This window comes from Salvelinus namaycush, chromosome 3 (assembly GCF_016432855.1).
Source record: "Salvelinus namaycush isolate Seneca chromosome 3, SaNama_1.0, whole genome shotgun sequence".
NCBI classification, from domain to species: Eukaryota; Metazoa; Chordata; class Actinopteri; order Salmoniformes; family Salmonidae; genus Salvelinus; species Salvelinus namaycush.
In genome coordinates, this window is record NC_052309.1 from 27,405,493 (window position 1) to 27,426,132 (window position 20,640).

Genomic DNA, 20,640 nt, shown 5'->3' on the forward strand with positions numbered 1-20,640 from the left:
GATCCTTTCTATATTTTGTTCCAAATTCCCCCGTCATAATGACCAACCGTCCTGCCCACTGGCACATTAGTTTGAAATGGAATTGTATTTAACTTCTGGCTTCCCATGGACTGTTTCTGTGCAACCCAGTACAATTGAAAGCAACACTAGAGCATTTAAATACACTTGCGTTGCTAAAAGCACCTACTCAGGCAGCACACCATACAATCAATTGCCCTTTGGGCCACCATAATCATTTCTCTTGAAAACCCTACACTCTCGAAAACCGTTCTCCGTAAGTAGGGTTTTAAGCCGATAAATTCACCCACTTTTGCGTCCATGTGAACTACAATTATGACACTGTGTTTTAACATTTAGAAAGTGAAAGAGATTTGCGTCAGTTCAAATCTGGCATCAGGACAAAATGTGATTCATATTTTAAGTATTTTAATTAAACTCAAACGATAAATGGTAAATGCAATTTTCGTATATACGGGTTCACTGGATCTCCGCGCAGGGTAGATCAGAGAACTGTAGAATGTACTCAAAATAGTAGTTTTATACTATGACACTTTCATTCTCAACTTGTCCAGTTGGCCTATCATAGTAGAGGTTTAGCATGGTTCATACTCTTGCTCCTCCTTTGTGGGCCCCCAAACTTGTCCAAGCCCCTTGGCGTTTTCCTTCTCCACATCTGGTTGTTGGGTAGAGCAGCTCCATCCTGTGTCCCCCTCAATTCTACACTGAAACAGTTCCTAATATGGTATTGTCCAGTAATCTAAACTCCTGGTTGGTCTAGAGAGATGCACCCCTCCCCTCTCCAGACTGTCCACAGCTTTTATGGCCTGTGGTGGTCAGTCCTTACACACCTACCCCCCTCTGTATTGTGTGTGTGTGTGCAACAAAACAACATTCACCTTCAACCAATATGCTAACAGCCTATAGTGCATAAACATAAATCCTAACAAAAGTCAATATTCATCTCTTCCAAACCGGTTTTCGAAACATATGCTGATATACCCCTTATCTTTCACATCATGCTCTACAACATTCGCAGAGTACGACCCTGCCTCACACAGGAAGCGGCGCAGGTCCTAATCCAGGCACTTGTCATCTCCCGTCTGGATTACTGCAACTCGCTGTTGGCTGGGCTCCCTGCCTGTGCCATTAAACCCCTACAACTCATCCAGAACGCCGCAGCCCGTCTGGTGTTCAACCTTCCCAAGTTCTCTCACGTCACCCCGCTCCTCCGCTCTCTCCACTGGCTTCCAGTTGAAGCTCGCATCCGCTACAAGACCATGGTGCTTGCCTACGGAGCTGTGAGGGGAACGGCACCTCCGTACCTTCAGGCTCTGATCAGGCCCTACACCCAAACAAGGGCACTGCGTTCATCCACCTCGGGCCTGCTCGCCTCCCTACCTCTGAGGAAGTACAGTTCCCGCTCAGCCCAGTCAAAACTGTTCGCTGCTCTGGCACCCCAATGGTGGAACAAACTCCCTCACGACGCCAGGTCAGCGGAGTCAATCACCACCTTCCGGAGACACCTGAAACCCACCTCTTTAAGGAATATCTAGGATAGGATAAAGTAATCCTTCTAACCCCCCCCCCCTTAAAAGATTTAGATGCACTATTGTAAAGTGGTTGTTCCACTGGATATCATAAGGTGAATGCACCAATTTGTAAGTCGCTCTGGATAAGAGCGTCTGCTAAATGACTTAAATGTAAATGTAAATAATATTTAAAATAAAAATATATACTTACTGTAGCATTTTTACACATTCAATAGCTGTGTGTGCCTCCAGTTAACAAACTACACTTCCTCCCCAGTTAAGATCACACATAGGTATTTGGAGAACGCTAGATGGCTAATTAGCACAGGTGGCCAAGCCTAGTCTCATAGGCTAGACGTAACATAGTAAACATGAAACCGGACAACTCAAATTGGTATGATATGTTACGTTTGGTATGGTTACATAAGACAGATGATTACTTCAGGCAAAAACAAAAGGAAGGTGTTTGGTCAGGGTGGACGTATAACACGAATGTCTAGCAACCTAAGGGTCGCAAGTTCAAATCTCATCATGGACAACTTTAGCATTTTAGCTAATTAGCCACTACTTTGCATGTTAGCTAACCCCCTAAGCCTTTAACATATTTCCTAAACTTAAAACTTAAATTTGACAGATCCATTGGATTTACTAATACTTTCATCATGGACCACATGCAAAGTGTAGCTACAGCTTTCAATAAAAGTGTTGTACTGTATACAACTGCTGGTATCGACACAGCTCTGTCTTCTGTGGCTAAAGCAGTCTGGACTGGTTGAAGCAAAGTGGAAAGGATTATTTTTTAAAGTGTTTCAGTCTGCCGTGAATCATCATAATTCATACACCAGTAAGCATCTATAGATAACATGCCAAGATAGCTACATGTACATACGTTGTCTCAACTGTATCAAAGTCATTTTCATTGCTAGCTATATAGCTAGCTAGCTAGCTAGACAGTTGCATACAGGTACTGTTATAACTTGCTTCGTCCTGCAATGAGCCATTGTTTACAGATGACTCGTTGCGGGATGAAGCAACGTTAAGACAGCTAACTGAGCTGGCCAGTTGCATTCTGCTTTTAATTTAAAAAAATATATATATATTTTATTTATTTAACTAGGTAAGTCAGTTAAGCACAAATTACCTGAAAAATGATGAGTGTGTCTAAGGGCTTTAGAGGGTGCGAATGATGCTAAATGGGCATAAACAAAGAAGAGCACTGCAGCTGTTCAATGTGAAAGGTTATCTTTATTATATAACAATAGACAATTTAATACTGTAAATGGTTTGCCTGATGTGTTAACTTGGTGAGATAATGTTCAGAGAATCCAGTTAGGAAATTTGGTTAAAGTAGTAATTTTCTAAATATATGTTTCCCAAGGATTAATGTAGAGCAAGTGTGAAGGTTTATTTGTCACATGCACAGGATACAGAAAGTATAAATGGTACAGTGAAATGGTTACTTGCATAGTGGAGTCTTCTGTTTAGACATGTAGCTAGCTAGCTAGCTAGCTAAACAATTACCCATAATCTCAACTCATAACATTACTGCCCTGCATGAATCTACAAGTAGCTAAAGATAACCAACTAGGTTCAATGTTAGCTAGCTAACATTAGGCTATAACTAGCAATGCAAATGGCTTTGAGATACGAATATTACTATACAGATCATACTCGTAACGTTAGCTAACAAGCCAGCCAGCTAACGTTAGCTAACAGTACGCTTTAACTTGCAATGAAAACGACATTCTGACAAACTTAGAGATGTATATCTGAAAATGTAGCTAACTAGACTCTCTTACCCGTATACATGGATGAATGCTTCTCCATCTCTGTCACGGATGCCCTTAGTTTGAAGATGTAATCTGGAGATAGGTGTTTTATACAACAGCCTTATGCATGTTCTCTTTTCGACTCCCTCAGCATATTTGAAATCAAAACGCCTGAATTTTCTCCATCTCTTTAGCTATCATACTCTGCTTCCACTGGGCATTCCACTGATTTCCAAACTCCGTCCTCCAGAAAGTGGAGAGCATTAACAACACTTTTGCAGTTCTTTGTGATATCTTTCAAAAAAGCTGAGTTAGAAAGGATTACTTACACATACTGAGCCGCTCATGTTATAGAAGTGAGCTACATGGCAGACCAATCCGAACTCATTTAAGTGTAACAGGGTTGGTTCTCTTTCGTTATGGTTCGCCAAACGACCTATGGAAACTCCCCCTTCACGTGATGTGATTGAGATGCTTAATATCAAAGATGTTTACAGTCACGCCACACACTAACTGTACCTGCGTGACCTGTCACTATAAAAGGCAGTGTGACGTGACATACTGTCTTTACTTCACTCTCATGTTTATGTGTTTTACATTACGAGATTACTATTAATCCCCTTCGGATTATTTTCGTACGGAATTATGATTCTTTAACGATTTGAGGAGGTGCCGTGAGTAGTTGATTTTTATCAAATCTACTCCCCCCTCTTGTTATTGTGCCTTCCCATACTAGCTAGCTTTTATTGCTTCTTGTTGGGCATTTCCATCCTTGTATGTTCGCTAGCTAGCTAGTTAGCTTCAGGTCTATTCTGTTACCTCAGAAGTTAGCTAGTAGCTAGCCACACATAGCTACCATAGCTAGTTAGCTTGCTGTACATGTTGTTGGAGCTTGTTGACCCGTGGTGTCGTGCCAGTCCTGCTTGACTGCCACACCAGTCTGTACACGGAGCTGTAGGCTACCAGTCCTCAATTGACCGAGTTCACCAACGCCGAGACTGACAGTCCACGTTTGACTGTGTCAGTCAGATAACTTCATATAGAGGGAAGTTTCAAGCCCAGACCTTGATACATGTTTAAGTGGGACCGCAAAGCACGACACGTCAGAGCCAAATGGTAGATTAAGTCACTGGACAGTCGTATGGCAAACATTGAGTCTGCCCTCAAGAACATCCTGGCCAGGCTTCCCCTGCCGGTACTAAACCTAACCTCTACCTTTGAATGGAGCATGGTTGTTGAACCACTATTGTTTTCACTATATATTTTACCTCTTGGGGATGTCATTCGAAAACATAATGTTAACTTTCACTGCTATGCTAATGACACACAGCTGTACAGCCCCAAAATTTCACTCGCTAGAAGCCTGTGTTTCAGACATAAGGAAGTGGATGGCTGCAAACGTTCTACTTTTAAACTCGGACAAAACAGAGATGCTTGTTCTAGGTCCCAAGAAACAAAGAGATCTTCTGTTGAATCTGACAATTAATCTTGATGGTTGTACAGTTGTCTCAAATAAAACTGTGAAGGACCTCAGCGTTACTCTGGACCCTGATCTCTCTTTTGACGAACATATCAATACTGTTTCAAGGACAGCTTTTTTCCATCTATGCAAAACTCAGAAACTTTCTGTCCAAAAATGATGCAGAAAAATGTATCCATGCTTTTGTTACTTCTAGGTTAGACTACTGCAATGCTCTACTTTCCGGCTACCCGGATAAAGCACTAAATAAACTTCAGTTAGTGCTAAATACGGCTGCTAGAATCCTGACTAGAACCCCAAAATTTGATCATATTACTCCAGTGCTAGCCTCCCTACACTGGCTTCCTGTAAAGGCAAGGAATGATTTCAAGGTTTTACTGCTAACCTACAAAGCATTACATGGGCTTGCTCCTACCTATCTTTTTCCGATTTGGTCCTGCAGTACATACCTACACGTACGCTACGGTCACAAGACGCAGGCCTCCTAATTGTCCCTAGAATTTCTAAGCAAACAGCTGGAGGCAGGGCTTTCTCCTATAGAGCTCCATTTTTATGGAATGGTCTGCCTACCCATGTGAGAGACGCAGACTCGGTCTCAACCTTTAAGTCTTTACTGAAGACTCATCTCTTCAGTAGGTCATATGATTGAGTGTAGTCTGGCCCAGGAGTGTGAAGGTGAACGGAAAGGCTCTGGAGCAACGAACCGCCCTTGCTGTCTCTGCCTGGCCGGTTCCCCTCTCTCCACTGGGATTCTCTGCCTCTAACCCTATTACAGGGGCTGAGTCACTGGCTTACTGGTGCTCTTCCATGCATCCCTAGGAGGGGTGCCTCACTTGAGTGGGTTGAGTCACTGACGTGGTCTTCCTGTCTGGGTTGGCGCCCCACCTTGGGTTGTGCCGTGGCGGAGATCTTTGTGGGCTATACTCGGCCTTGTCTTTCGATGGTAAGTTGGTGGTTGAAGATATCCCCCTACTGGTGTGGGGGCTGTGCTTTGGCAAAGTGGGTGGGGCTATATCCTGTCTGTTTGGCCCTGTCCGGGGGTATCATCGGATGGGGCCACAGTGTCTCCTGACCCCTCCTGTCTCAGCCTCCAGTATTTATGCTGCAGTAGTTTATGTGTCGGGGGCTAGGGTCAGTCTGTTATATCTGGAGTATTTCTCCTGTCTTATCCGGTGTCCTGTGTGAATTTAAGTATGCTCTCCCTAATTCTCTCTTTCTTTCTTTCTTTCTTTCTTTCTTTCTTTCTTTCTTTCTTTCTTTCTTTCTTTCTTTCTTTCTTTCTTTCTTTCTTTCTTTCTTTCTTTCTCTCTTTCTTTCTCTCTTTCTCTCTCTCTCTCTCTCTCTCGGAAGACCTGAGCCCTAGGACCATGCCTCAGGACTACCTGGCATGATGACTCCTTGCTGTCCCCAGTCCACCTGGCCGTGCTGCTGCTCCAGTTTCAACTGTTCTGCTGCGGCTATGGAACCTTGACCTGTTCACCGGATGTCCCAGACCTGCTGTTTTCAACTCTCGAGAGACAGCAGGAGCGGTAGAGATACTCTCAATGATCGGCTATGAAAACCCAACTGACACTTACTCCTGAAGTGCTGACTTGTTGCACCCTCGACAACTACTGTGATTATTATTATTTGACCATGCTGGTCATTTATGAACATTTGAACATCTTGGCCATGTTCTGTTATAATCTCCAACTGGCACAGCCAGAAGAGGACTGGCCACCCCTCATAGCCTGGTTCCTCTCTAGGTTTCTTCCTAGGTTTTGGCCTTTCTAGGGAGTTTTTCCTAGCCACCGTGCTTCTATACCTGCATTGCTTGCTGTTTGGGGTTTTAGGCTGGGTTTCTGTACAGCACTTTGAGATATCAGCTGATGTAAGAAGGGCTATATAAATAAATTTGATTTGATTTGTTGAATCGGATGACACTGACATATTGTCCACAAGAGCCTCCCACTCTTATGACAACAGACTAAGACAACAGACTATGACAACAGACAACAGACTACTGGCCCAATAGATCCACAGACGATACAATCGCCATCGCACTTGTGGTGGCATTTTTCTGTATTACCAAATGAAGAGAGAGAGAGACAAACTTCACACACAGTCAGAGTTATACTTAAACTACATCTTTAATGAGTTTTATGCTTTAGCCTTTGACTTTCAACAATTCACTATCTATAATGAATTTTGAGAGTCACTACAGAAAAATACAAATATCTTTTATAGCCAAGAAACACCCCTCTCAACTTACATGACGAACCACAGATCTTAGGAACTCTTCACAAAGAGACTTTTACTTGAGAAAGGAGTATCCCTTAGCCAGATAGCATTCGCTATAAATTGTCGCTCAGTTTGGTTTCTAAAACGAGGTTCTAATCTCGTTCCTGGTACTTCATAGTAGAAAAACATTACCTAATCCAAGGCATAACTCAATTGTCAACTCTAGAACCTCCCATCTCAAGTAATCCCCCTCTTGACCCCACTCCTGGACAAGCTCACTGAGGGGAGTGAGCCTTTAGGTCATACACTATCCCAGGATAAGTGTAAGATGAGAGAGGACCTACAATGTTTCCAGACACTGCCATACACCTCCCCCCAATGGGAAAAGGAGGGAGTGACTGGCGCACAGACATTGTGGAGACAAGTAATTGGTTCCCCATTAATCACACCATCCCTTCACATGGTTTAAGAATAGGTAAAGACACATTCACATATGAAGACAATGTTCCATTATGTCCTCTTCCCTTTCTGATATTCTGCATAGCACCAGGGACATGTGAAAGACAAGCCTGACCTCTCCCCTCTCTGGGCCCCAAGTGACTGAGCCCTAGCTGAGGGAAAAGTGCAACTGCCAACACTATAGTCCAAAGGATACATTCTAATGACAAGTATCTCACATAAGCATATTATATAAATAAAACACATATATAAAACATCTTATTTATCTATGTACCCAACTAATTCTGATTCATCCGCCACACACTACCCTATCCTATCTGGACAAGAGGAATACCTATGTAAGAATGCTGTTCATTGACTATAGCTCAGCATTCAACACTAATAGTACCCTCCAAGCTCATAATTAAGCTTGAGGCCCTGGGTCTGAACCCAGCCCTTGCAACTGGGTCCTGGACTTCCTGACGGGCTGCCCCCAGGTGGTGAAGGTAGGAAACAACACCTCCACTTCGCTGATCCTCAACACAGGGGCCCCACAAGGGTGCGTGCTCAGCACCCTCCTGTACCCCTGTTCAATCAACTCAATGATCAAGTTTGCAGACGACACAACAGTAGTAGGCCTGATTAGCAACAACGACGAGACAGCCTACAGAGAGGAGGTGAGGCCCCTGGGAGTGTGGTGCCAGGAAGGTATCCATTAGGTATCCTACGCACACACTGTCCCACTACCCAGCCGACAAAGATTAGGGACCGTGAGAAGCACTCCCTGTCCTTTCCCAAATCTCTCAGTGGCCCCTAGCCAAGGTCGGCACCGAATCTGTACAGATATATTGTTTTACCCTAATTCTGACTAAAACTACACACATAATTTATTATAATTTTACTGACTAAGACTACACACATCATTAATAATAATTTGATGATTCTAATGTATTTCACTGATGATTCTAATCAATTACATACAATTATATAGTTTCGGGGTGGAATATTCTAATCATTCATTTAAACATATAAATTCCATCCACACCTATTCACATCGATGGGACCGCAGTGGAGCAGGTGGAAAGCTTTAAGTTCCTTGGTGTACACATCACTGACAATCTGAAATGGTCCACCCACACAGACAGTGTGGTAAAGAGCCTCAGGAGGCTGAAGAAATTTGTCTTGGCACCTAAAACCCTCACAAACTTAAACTTTTACAACTTATTGGGCCTGGTTTGGGGGCATTTCATGTAAATAGAGGGGGGCAATACAGAGGCTCTCTGGATGTTTACTTTTTGCAAAAAACAAGAGAAAGAAATCGTTAGTTTTATTAGTACATTGTAAATATAACATTATTTTAATGATGATAGGCTAATAATTTAATATAGATTTTTTTTTTAACCTAATGTTCTGATAATCGTTTCGGGCCCCTGTCAGTCATAGGCCCTTAGAATCCTCCTAACCCCCCCCCCCCCCCCCCCCCATATGCCCCATCAAGTCTGGCACCAAAAGGCTCTTGAGCAATAAGACTGATATATAGCTAACAAAATAGCTGCATGGACTATCTGAGTCAACCTTGTATCCTCATTGACCTTTTTATTTTTGTCTCTATGCACACTCACATGGCCCTACACACTCACACACTCACTCCATCATCTGCTCACTCACACATGACATGCACATACTTTTATACCGACTCTACACACACGCACACCCACTCACATACAAGCTGCTGCTACTTTGTTTATCTTATATCCTGATGCCTAGTCACCTTACCCGTATACATAAACTCAGCAAAAAAAGAACCGTCACTTTTTTAGGACCCTGTCTTTCAAAGATAATTCGTAAAAATCAAAATAACTTCCCCGATCTTCATTGTGAAGGGTTTAAACACTGTTTCCCATGCTTGTTCAATGAACCATAAATAATTAATGAACATGCACCTGTGGTATGGTCGTTAAGACATTAACCGCTTACAGACGGTAGGCAATTAAGGTCACAGTTATGAAAACTTAGGACACTAAAGAGGCCTTTCTACTGACCCTGAAAAACACCTGTCACGTTCCTGACCTGTTTTCTGTTATTTTGTATGTGTTAGTCGGTCAGGGCGTGAGTTTGGGTGGGCAGTCTATGTTATGTGTTTCGTGTTGGTTAATGGGTGACCTGATATGGTTCTCAATTAGAGGCAGGTGGTTTTCATTTCCTCTGATTGAGAGCCATATTAAGGTAGGTGTTTTCACATTGTTTGTTGTGGGTGGTTGTTTCCTGTCTCTGTGGTTGTCTGCACCAGATAGGTCTGTCTCGGTTTTTGCACATTTTGTTATTTTGTATGTTGTTTGTAGTGTTTCACTTTTTCTTTTATTAAACATGTTGAACACTAGCCGCGCTGCACTTTGGTCGAATCCCTGCTCCTCCTCTTCGGTTGAAGAGGAGGAGGAATTCCGTTACAGAACCACCCACCGAACCAGGACCAAGCAGTGGAATACTAAACAGGAAGGGACATGGGAGGACGTGTTAAACGGCAAGGGTTGCTACACATGGGAGGAGATCCTGGCTGGAAGGGATCGCCTCCCATGGGAACAGCTGGAGGCAGTGAGGAGAGCAGAGGCAACCGGAGAGAGGAACCGAAGATATGAAGGTACGCGGCTAGCACGGAAGCCCGTGAAGAAACCCCAAAAATTTCTTGAGGGGGGGCTAAGAGGTAGTGGGCCGAGGGCAGGTAGGAGACCTGCGCCCACTTCCCAGGCTAACCGTGGAGAGCGGGAGTACGGGCAGACACCGTGTTACGCAGTAGAGCGCACGGTGTCTCCTGTACGTGTTCATAGCCCGGTGCGGGTTATTCCACCTCCCCGCACTGGTAGGGCTAGATTGGGCATTGAGCCAAGTGCCATGAAGCCGGCTCTTCATATATGGCCTCCAGTACGTCTCCTTGGGCCGGCTTACATGGCACCAGCCTTACGCATGGTGTCCCCGGTTCGCCTACATAGCCCGGTGCGGGTTATTCCACCTCCCCGCACTGGTCGGGCAACGGGGAGCATTCAACCAGGTAAGGTTGGGCAGGCTCAATGCTCAAGGGAGCCAGTACGCCTGCACGGTCCGGTATTTCCGGCGCCACCTCCCCGCCCCAGCCCAGTACCACCAGTGCCTACTCCACGCACCAGGCTTCCAGTGCGTTTCCAGAGCCCTGTTCCTCCTCCACGCACTCTCCCTATGGTGCGTGTCTCCAGCCCAGTGCCTCCAGTTCCGGCACCACGCACTAAGCCACCTGTGCGTCTCCAGAGCCCTGTACACACTGTTCCTTCTCCCCGTACTCGTCCTGATGTGCGTGCCCTCAGCCCGGTGCCACCAGTGCCGGTACCATGCACCAGGTCCATAGTGCGTTTTGAGAGTCCAGTGTGCCCTGTCCCTGCTCCCCGCACTAGCCTGAAGGTGCATGTCCTTAGCCCGGTGCCTCCAGTTCCGGCACCACGCACCAGGCCTACAGTGCGCCTCATCCGGCCAGAGCCATCCGTCTGCCCAGTGCTATCTGAGCCATCCGTCTGCCCAGTGCCATCTGAGCCATCCGTCTCCCCAGCGCCATCTGAGCCATCCGTCTCCCCAGCGCCATCTGAGCCATCCGTCTCCCCAGCGCCATCTGAGCCATCCGTCTCCCCAGCGCCATCTGAGCCATCCGTCTCCCCAGCGCCATCTGAGCCATCCGTCTCCCCAGCGCCATCTGAGCCATCCGTCTGCCCAGTGCCGTTAGAGCCGCCCGTCTGTCCCGAGCCGTCAGAGCCGTTAGTCAGTCAGGAGCCGCTAGAGCCATTCGTCAGTCAGGATCTGCCAGAGCCGCCAACCAGACAGGATCTGCCAGAGCCGCCAACCAGACAGGATCTGCCAGAGCCGCCAACCAGACAGGATCTGGCAGAGCCGCCAACCAGACAGGATCTGCCAGAGCCTCCAACCAGACAGGATCTGCCAGAGCCGCCAGCCAGACAGGATCTGCCAGAGCCGTCAGCCAGCCATGACCAGCCAGAGCCGTCAGCCAGCCATGACCAGCCAGAGCCGTCAGCCAGCCATGACCAGCCAGAGCCGTCAGCCAGCCATGACCAGCCAGAGCCGTCAGCCAGCCATGACCAGCCAGAGCCGTCAGCCAGCCATGACCAGCCAGAGCCGTCAGCCAGCCATGACCAGCCAGAGCCGTCAGCCAGCCATGACCAGCCAGAGCCGTCAGCCAGCCATGATCCGCCAGAGCCGTCAGCCAGCCAGGATCCGCCAGAGCCAGCCAGCCAGGATCCGCCAGAGCCAGCCAGCCAGGATCCGCCAGAGCCAGCCATCCAGAACTGCCCCTCAGTCCAGAGCTGTCTCTCTGTCCGGAGCTGCCTTTCAGTCCGGAGTTGCCCCTCTATCCTGAGCTACCTCTCTATCCTAACCTACCTCTCTATCCTGACCTACCTCTCTGTCCTGAGCTACCTTATCCCGGTGCTGCCCCTTATCTCGACGGTACCCTTTAAATTAAGTGGGTGGAATAGGAGGGTGGTCATTCAGAGGGGAATACGGAAGCTGGGATTGACTATGGTGGGGTGGGGACCTCGCCCAGAGCCTGAGCCACCACCGTGGTCAGATGCCCACCCAGACCCTCCCCTAGACTTTTGGTGGTGCGTCCGGAGTACGCACCTTGAGGGGGGGGGTTATGTCACGTTCCTGACCTGTTTTCTGTTATTTTGTATGTGTTAGTCGGTCAGGGCGTGAGTTTGGGTGGGCAGTCTATGTTATGTGTTTCGTGTTGGTTAATGGGTGACCTGATATGGTTCTCAATTAGAGGCAGGTGGTTTTCATTTCCTCTGATTGAGAGCCATATTAAGGTAGGTGTTTTCACATTGTTTGTTGTGGGTGGTTGTTTCCTGTCTCTGTGGTTGTCTGCACCAGATAGGTCTGTCTCGGTTTTTGCACATTTTGTTATTTTGTATGTTGTTTGTAGTGTTTCACTTGTTCTTTTATTAAACATGTTGAACACTAGCCGCGCTGCACTTTGGTCCTCTCCTTCACCTATGGAAGAAAGCCGTTACAACACCAAAAGAAAGATGCCCAGGGTCCCTGCTCATCTGCGTGAACGTGCCTTAGGCATGCTGCAAGGAGGCATGAGGACTGCAGATGTGGCCAGGGCAATAAATTGCAATGTCCATACTATGAGAAGCCTAAGACAGCGCTACAGGGAGACAGGACGGACAGCTGATCGTTCTCGCAGTGGCAGACTAAGTGTAACAACACCTGCACAGGATCGGTACATCCGAACATCACACCTGCGGGACAGGTACCGGATGTCAACAACAACTGCCCGAGATACACCAGGAACGCACAATCCCTCCATCAGTGCTCAGACTGTCCGCAATAGGCTGAGAGAGGCTGGACTGAGGGCTTGTAGGCCTGTTGTAAGGCAGGTCCTCACCAGACATCACCGGCAACAACTTCGCCTATGGGAACAAACCCACCGTCGCTGGACCAGACAGGACTGGCAAAAAGTGCTCTTCACTGACGAGTCGCGGTTTTGTCTCACCAGGGGTGATGGTCGGATTCGTGTTTATTGTCGAAGGAATGAGAGTTACACCGAGGCCTGTACTCTGGAGCGGCATCGATTTGGAGGTGGAGGGTCCGTCATGGTCTGGAGCGGTGTGTCACAGCATCATCGGACTGAGCTTGTTGTCATTGCAGGCAATCTCAACGCTGTGCGTTACAGGGAAGACATCCTCCTCCCTCATGTGGTACCCTTCCTGCAGGCTCATCCTGACATGACCCTCCAGCATGACAATGCCACCAGCCATACTGCTCATTCTGTACGTGATTTCCTGCAAGACAGGAATGTCAGTGTTCTGCCATGGCCAGCGAAGAGCCCGGTTCTCAATCCCATTGAGCACGTCTGGGACCAGTTGGATCGGAGGATGAGGGGTAGAGACATTCCCCCCAGAAATGTCCGGGAACTTGCAGGTGCCTTGGTGGAAGAGTGGGGTAACATCTCACAGCAAGAACGGGCAAATCTGGTGCAGTCCATGAGGAGGAGATGCACTGCAGTACTTATTGCAGCTGGTGGCCACACCAGATACTCACTGTTACTTTAGATTTTGACCCACTCTTTGTTCAGGGACACATTATTCCATTTACAGTGGGGAGAACAAGTATTTGATACACTGCCGATTTTGCAGGTTTTCCTACTTACAAAGCATGTAGAGGTCTGTAGTTTTTATCATAGGTACACTTCAACTGTGAGATACGGAATAAAATGCAAATTAATTACTTAAAAATCATACAATGTGATTTTCTGGATTTTTGTTTTAGATTCCGTCTCTCACAGTTGAAGTGTACCTATGATAAAAATTACAGACCTCTACATGCTTTGTAAGTAGGAAAACCTGCAAAATCGGCAGTGTATCAAATACTTGTTCTCCCCACTGTATGTTAGTCACATGTCTGTGGAACTTGTTCAGTTTATGTCTCAGTTGTTGAATCTTGTTATGTTCATACAAATATTTACACATGTTAAGTTTGCTGAAAATAAACGCAGTTGACAGTGAGGGGACGTTTCTTTTTTTGCTGAGTTTATCTACCTTTATCACTCCAGTATGCCTGCACATTATAAATATGGTATGTTATTCATATTTCTTCTTATTTCTTGTTTTTTTCTAGTATTACATTGTTATTGATTATTGCATTGTTTGGTTTAGAGTTTGCAAGAAAGGCATTTCATTGTACTTGTGCATGTGCCATTAAAACGTGTAACTTGAAACCCCTGCCATGCCAAGCATGGCTACAGTTCATTGTGGAGATGAGAATGGTTTTGGCCATTTCCCCCGTATGGACTAATCATTTGCTTCGCTTGTTCTGCCTGCTTCTCTCTGTCACAGTTCAGACCAAGAGCTGCCTAAAAAAGGATGCAGGCCATCTGATTGCTTCCTACGCTAGACAACTGCTAGGCTTAGCAATTCAGCAGTGATTCTGCTCTTCTATCAGAAGCAGCTGCAGGAATGCCTCTCCGCAAACTATGATGCCATTTATGGTTAGCGCAGTCCAAGCTCCCATTACTCCCGTCCCAGGGCCCCAACTGGGATGCCAAGAAACCAGGCTCAGACTCATGCTGCACCTGCTCAGGAGTGGAGGAATAGACACACTCAGCCCTACCGAAGAGGTGGAGCAGAGCATCGCACATGAAGCAGAGACACACAAGAAGCAGTGGGGCACCATATGCAGGCCGCATAAGATTGGCTAATATGTGCAGGGTCACAAAGCCTAGGCACATCCATGGTATCACATCACCTCTCCTAGTTGGGAGTAAAAAAAACCTGTAAAAGTGTTATCTGGTTCCCACTCAGTGTGTGCATTTCCTGGGCCTGACACTGGACACTCAAATCATGTGAACAACCCTCTCTCCAGAAAGAGTGGTATCTTTGACAAATTGTCTTTCAACATTCATACTGAGAAAACAGGTGACAGTGCTAGAGAGTCAGTGGCTTCTAGGCCTCCTGGCTGCTGCAGTCCATGTTGTACCAATTGGGCTTGCTCCATATGTGGCCAATAGAGTGCTGGTACAACAGACACAATCTATGTCCCAGAAGGTACAAACACAAAGAGCTAACAATTTCAATGAGTTGCTGGAGAGCAATACAAAGGTGGCACCTAGCACCTAGCACTTTCCCAGTGGAGTTCTCCTAGGCGCATTTCACAACCAGGTGATTTTGACCACAGACTCCTCCCCACAGGGATAGGGAACAGTCTTGAACTAGTCAGGGTTCCATTGTGTATGGTCATCACCATGCACAGCGGTTCACCTTGCACGCCGACACTTTCTCCCAGTACTGAGAGGACAGCATGTACTGATATGACAGACAACACAGCCGTGGTTGCACACATCAACTGCCAGGGTAGACTGAGGTCAATGGCACTGCACCAGGTAGCAAGGGACTAACTTCTTTGGGCAAACAGACACCGTATGTCCCTCAGAGCAATAGACCTGCCGGGGCTGGAGAATCAGGTAGCAGACCTTCTCTTCAGAGGGGAGGCCCTCTTCCTTCAGACTGGAGGATACATCCTACAGTAGTGGAGATGATCTGGGCGTGATTCGGAAGGTCCATTGTCAATCTGTTTGCATCGCAAGGCTCAACCCATTGTCCTATGTGGTTTTCCATACAGGTCCAGCAGGCCCACTCGGGGTCAATTCCCTATCACACAGATGGCCAAGGGGGCTGCTGTATGCATTTCCACCAATTCCCTTGCTCCCTCAGGTCTTCAAGGTAGGTCAGTCTCAAGAGTGTGTCAGTTCTACTTGTTGCTCCACATTGGCCACAGCTTCACTGGTTTTCAGACCTTGTACAGCTGACAACCTCCCAACCATGGGAATTCCCTCTTCGAGCAGACCTCTTGTTACAAGCGAACGGCAAGCTTTGGCACCCCAAACCCAGAATACTGAAGTTGTGGGTGTAGCCTATGAATGTGACCGCATTGTAGCTGCAGGGTTGCCCTCCTTGGTAATTGACATCCTCTGTGTGAAGTGGAATGTGTTCAGGAAGCGATGTGTCGACCATGCAGAATCGACATCTTCCTGCCCAATTTCTGTAATTTTGACATTGCTCCAATAGCTTATGGCTGCAGGAAGTCCCCATCAATATTGAACGTGTATATGGCAGCCATGTCTCTCTCTATGGGTCATGACCAGATTGCGGATGCATCACCAGAGACACAACCTCTAGTATTGCAATTCATGAAAAGTGCCCGCAGGCTACGGCCCCCCAAGGCTCCTACAGTACCTTCACGGGAGTTAGATGTTGTCCTACGATCACTTATGAGCCCACCATTTGAGCCCGTATTCACTTGAGCTATGTGAGCTCTCAGTCAAGACTGCCTTTTTTATTGGTTATTGTTTCAGCAAAGCATGTTGGAGAATTAGGCTGAACAAAAATATAAACGCAACATGCAACAATTTCAACAATTATACTGAGTTACAGTTTATAGAAATACATTAATTAGGCCCTAATCCATGGCTTTCACATGACTGGGCAGGGGCGTAGCCCAGGGAGGCATTGGCCCACCCACTGGACAGCCAGGCCCAGCCAATCAGAATGAGTTGTTCCCCACAAAAGGGCGTTATAACAGATATAAATACTCCTCAGTTTCATTATCTGTCTGGGTGGAGGGTGTCAGACGATCCCACAGGTGAAGAATCTCTAAAATGACGTTGGAGGTGGCTTATCGTAGAGAACATTGAATTCTCTGGCAACCGCTCTGGTGGACATTCCTGCAGTCAGCATGCCAATTGCACACTCCCTCAAAACTTGAGACATCTGTGGCATTGTGTTGTGTGACAAAATTGCACATTTTAGAGTGGCCTTTTATTGTCCCCAGTTCAAGGTGCACCTGTGTAATGTTCATGCTGTTTAATCAGCTTCTTGATATGCCACACCTGTCAGGTGGATGGGTTATCTTGGCTAAGGAGAAATGCTCACTAACAGGGATGTAAACAAATTTGTGTACAACATTTGAGAGAAATAAGCTTTTTGTGCATATGGAACATTTTGGTGATCTTTTATTCCAGCTAATGAAACATGGGACCAACACTTTATATGTTGAGTTTATATTTTTGTTCAGTATATATGTGCTTTCTACCCATCCTTCATGCCTCACTTTAGCAGAAGATGGATGTAAGGCAGTGTTTCGGCCAAATCCAGCATTCTTTCCAAAGGTGCTTTCATCATCACATGCTAACCAACCCTTAATCATAGTGACATTTCTTCCGCCTTCTCACTCCTCACAAGAGTGTCATGAGTTGTATAAACTTTGCCAGATTAGGACATTGAGTGCATATCTTGCTGCAACAAGAGCTGTTTGTCAAACAGAACAGCTTTTTGTGTGTTATGGGGAGAAAACCATAGGGCGGCTGTCACGCTGCATATTGGTCCTCCGATCCTTCAAACTTTTCCTCCTCAGACGAGGAGGAGGAAGACAGCCGTGGCGCACAATTGGCCCAGCATTGTCTGGGTTAGGGGAGGGTTTGTAAATTGTAAATTAAGAATTTGTTCTTAACTGACTTGACTAGTTAAATAAAGGTTAAATATATATATATTTTAAATAAACACCAACGGTCGTGATGTCTCGAAGCAGAGACTGGCACATTGTATTACCAATGCAGTGTCAAAATCGTATGCTGCAGCAGGTAGACCAACTCCAGACAGCATAGTAGCACACTCCACCAGGGTTATGGACACTTCATGGGCCATGTTATGAAGGGCCTCCCTGGACTCTATCTGTTCTGTTGCAAGTTGGGCTACAGACTAAATTTTATGTCAACAAGTCAGTGGGCTCTGTGGTTCTGGACAAGGCAAGCTCTCTCAACCCGTGAACCTTGTACATACTTACTTATCAACCATCAGTGAGATGGATGTTCTATACAGAGGCCTTCCACTCTTGGTGGTGCTGCACCCAATTGAAGCCTCATGTTGTAAGTTCTAGCTTTCAGTTCGCTTGTGTATATGGTTGTGTACCACAGTTGAGATTCTGTGTTACCCTGTTGGGTAATTGTAATCTGTTGCATCCTGTGGTGGATACAAGGACGTCCCAGGGTCTCATCTGGACTAAGTTAAATGGTGAGTTATCCCACTCTGTTGTCCGAATTACCTCTCTGGTACAGCCTCTCCCGTAGGTTGTTTGGCGACCCGTTATGAAAACGATAGAAAACGTTGAGTTACGGGTGTAACCATGGTTCTCTGAGTAGAGTAACGGGTCGCCACGCTTTCATGTCGTTCCTCCACCTCCGTGGGGTTTGAGTGAAGTAACAGACAGTATGTCATGCCACAGTGCTTTTTATAGTGACAGGTCACGTGGGTAAAATAAGAGTGTGGCGTGACTGTAAACATCTTTGATATTAAACATCTCAATTACATTGCATGGAGGGGATCCAGTTACCGTAGGACATTTGGTGACCCGTTACTCTACACCCTATGTTTCCAATTGCCACTGCAGAGATATGTATTTGATATTTATGTATTCCTATTGGTTGGTTGAATTTACATATCAGTAAGGTGTTATGCCATAGGTCATGCTTACAGATGGGGGGAGATTGCGAACTTCAGTTCTTCCCAGTCTGATATTGACATGCAAGTGGGATGTCACGTCCTGAAATACTGTATTCTATTTTCATATTTACAATGTGTACGAGTTCTCTATGTACATGTCCTGATGTGTATAAATATGTGTACGGTACTTGTTAGATATTGGGGGCATCCCGGGATGCGCTTTTGTTATTGCTGTAAGTGTCACGGATCTCCCCGGTACTGCTGCTCATTCTGTCCACCAGTTCTGGAGGTCGACGTCACCGGCTTTCTAGGCTTCACTGAACTGGATTCATTATCATCAACCCCGATTACACACACCTGGTTCCCATTTCCCCTGATTAGTATGTTATATATGTGCCTTCTGTTCCCCATTGTCCTTGTCGGTTATTTATCCCATGTCCGTTGGTTGTGTGAGTACCTATGCTTTGTTTCAGCTTCTGTGCCGTGTATTTTTTTGCATTACGGGTCTTGTCCTGTGTCATTCTATGAGGTTTACCCTCGCTCTTTTGTTTGGGTATGTCCCAGTGTTTTGTATACGTCCCAGTGTTTTGTATACGTGTTTGTTTTTGGTGTATTAAAAAAAACAATTATGTATTCCTGCGCCTGTCTCCAAATCCTTTATACCAGTGTGATAGTAAGAATGAGTTAGCTAGAATGTTTTAATTTTAATGGTCACATTAGCTACCTGCTAATTCAGTTATTTCCATGCTAACAGATGAAATGCAAATCTACAAACATCAACACACTGTTTATACTGCACATCTAATGTGCTTCCTTGTGTCTTATCGTCAGGTACTTACATTTATTGTATTTTGGTCATGGTTATGTTTACAAAATACCCAGTCTGATATTGACATGCAAATGACAAATCAAGAATCTACAGCCATCAACATACTGTTGTCCTGCACATCTAATGTGCTTCCTTGTCTTATTGTCAAAATAAACACCAATCAACTGGGATCACTGGCTGGACAGTCCTTTCTTTAAAAACACAGTTTGAAAGGAGTCTTTTATTTAGTTATTGCTTAATTTTCTAATGTCTACCAACCTTGCCAGCAGGCATGCTAGCTAAGTCAGTTAGACTAGCTAGCTACTCTCTTGATTAATAGCGTGAAATGTTTAATTGGTAGCTAGTTGGGAGATTGCAAACCTATCTGGGCTAGCGAAAGCCAACTTCATAAAATTGCTAGGTGGCTAGTAGTATTATAGAGAAACAAATCTTTTGCATGTGTTTTTTGAACAGATGAAATCTGAGGGGGCATGGTGGGCACTATGGGCATGATGCCTCCGCGTGTAGACATGGGTATCATGGAAATAAGGCAGCATTTATCATCCTGGGGTCCAGGTTATATGTTGATTTAGCTTGATTGATACTATAAGGGCTATAATGCTCATGCCTCTGGCCCCCTGCTGAGCAGAAATGTCACTGTTTTCCCACAACTCAACCTGCCCCAGACAGAGGGCCATAGTTCAATGCACCCTCCTGTTCTCACAATCCTCTGAATTACAAAACATATTTTAAATCATTCAACCAAAGCATCCAATAACTTAACTGGGAGGGGAAAGATGAAATACACTTGATATTCGTTGAATGAAGACTGTCAGTATGAGATTGATACAGGTTTTTTTGTGTAGTCAGTCATGTTCTCAGAACTGTTATCTTTTGGTGTTGGTGGACTTCATCCTGTCCAGCAGGATTTCGTGTGTGGAGGAATACGCTCCCTGTCACTACCCACCATATGTGTGTTTGAAGACCTGTTGTAATGCATGGCATATACTGTACAGCGGGGTCCACAATTATTTTCTACCTTGATAAAGATTAGCAAAATAGACTATACAATATATTATACAAATACTGAGCTATATTGTATGCTCACATTTTGACTTATTTTATACTAATACAATTGCTCAGATTTATTTTAACAAGTAATAAATATATTATTGGCTCTGTTTTCAGTACTGCAGCACCCTACCCTTGCAAGGATAATGACACAACCTTTTTCTAAAATGTTTTATGAGATTAGAGAACACATTGGGAGGGATCTTAGACCATTACTCCATACAGAATCTTTTCAGATCCTTGATGTCCTCCGTCTGCGCTTATGGACTGCCCTCTTCAAAGTCTGGAG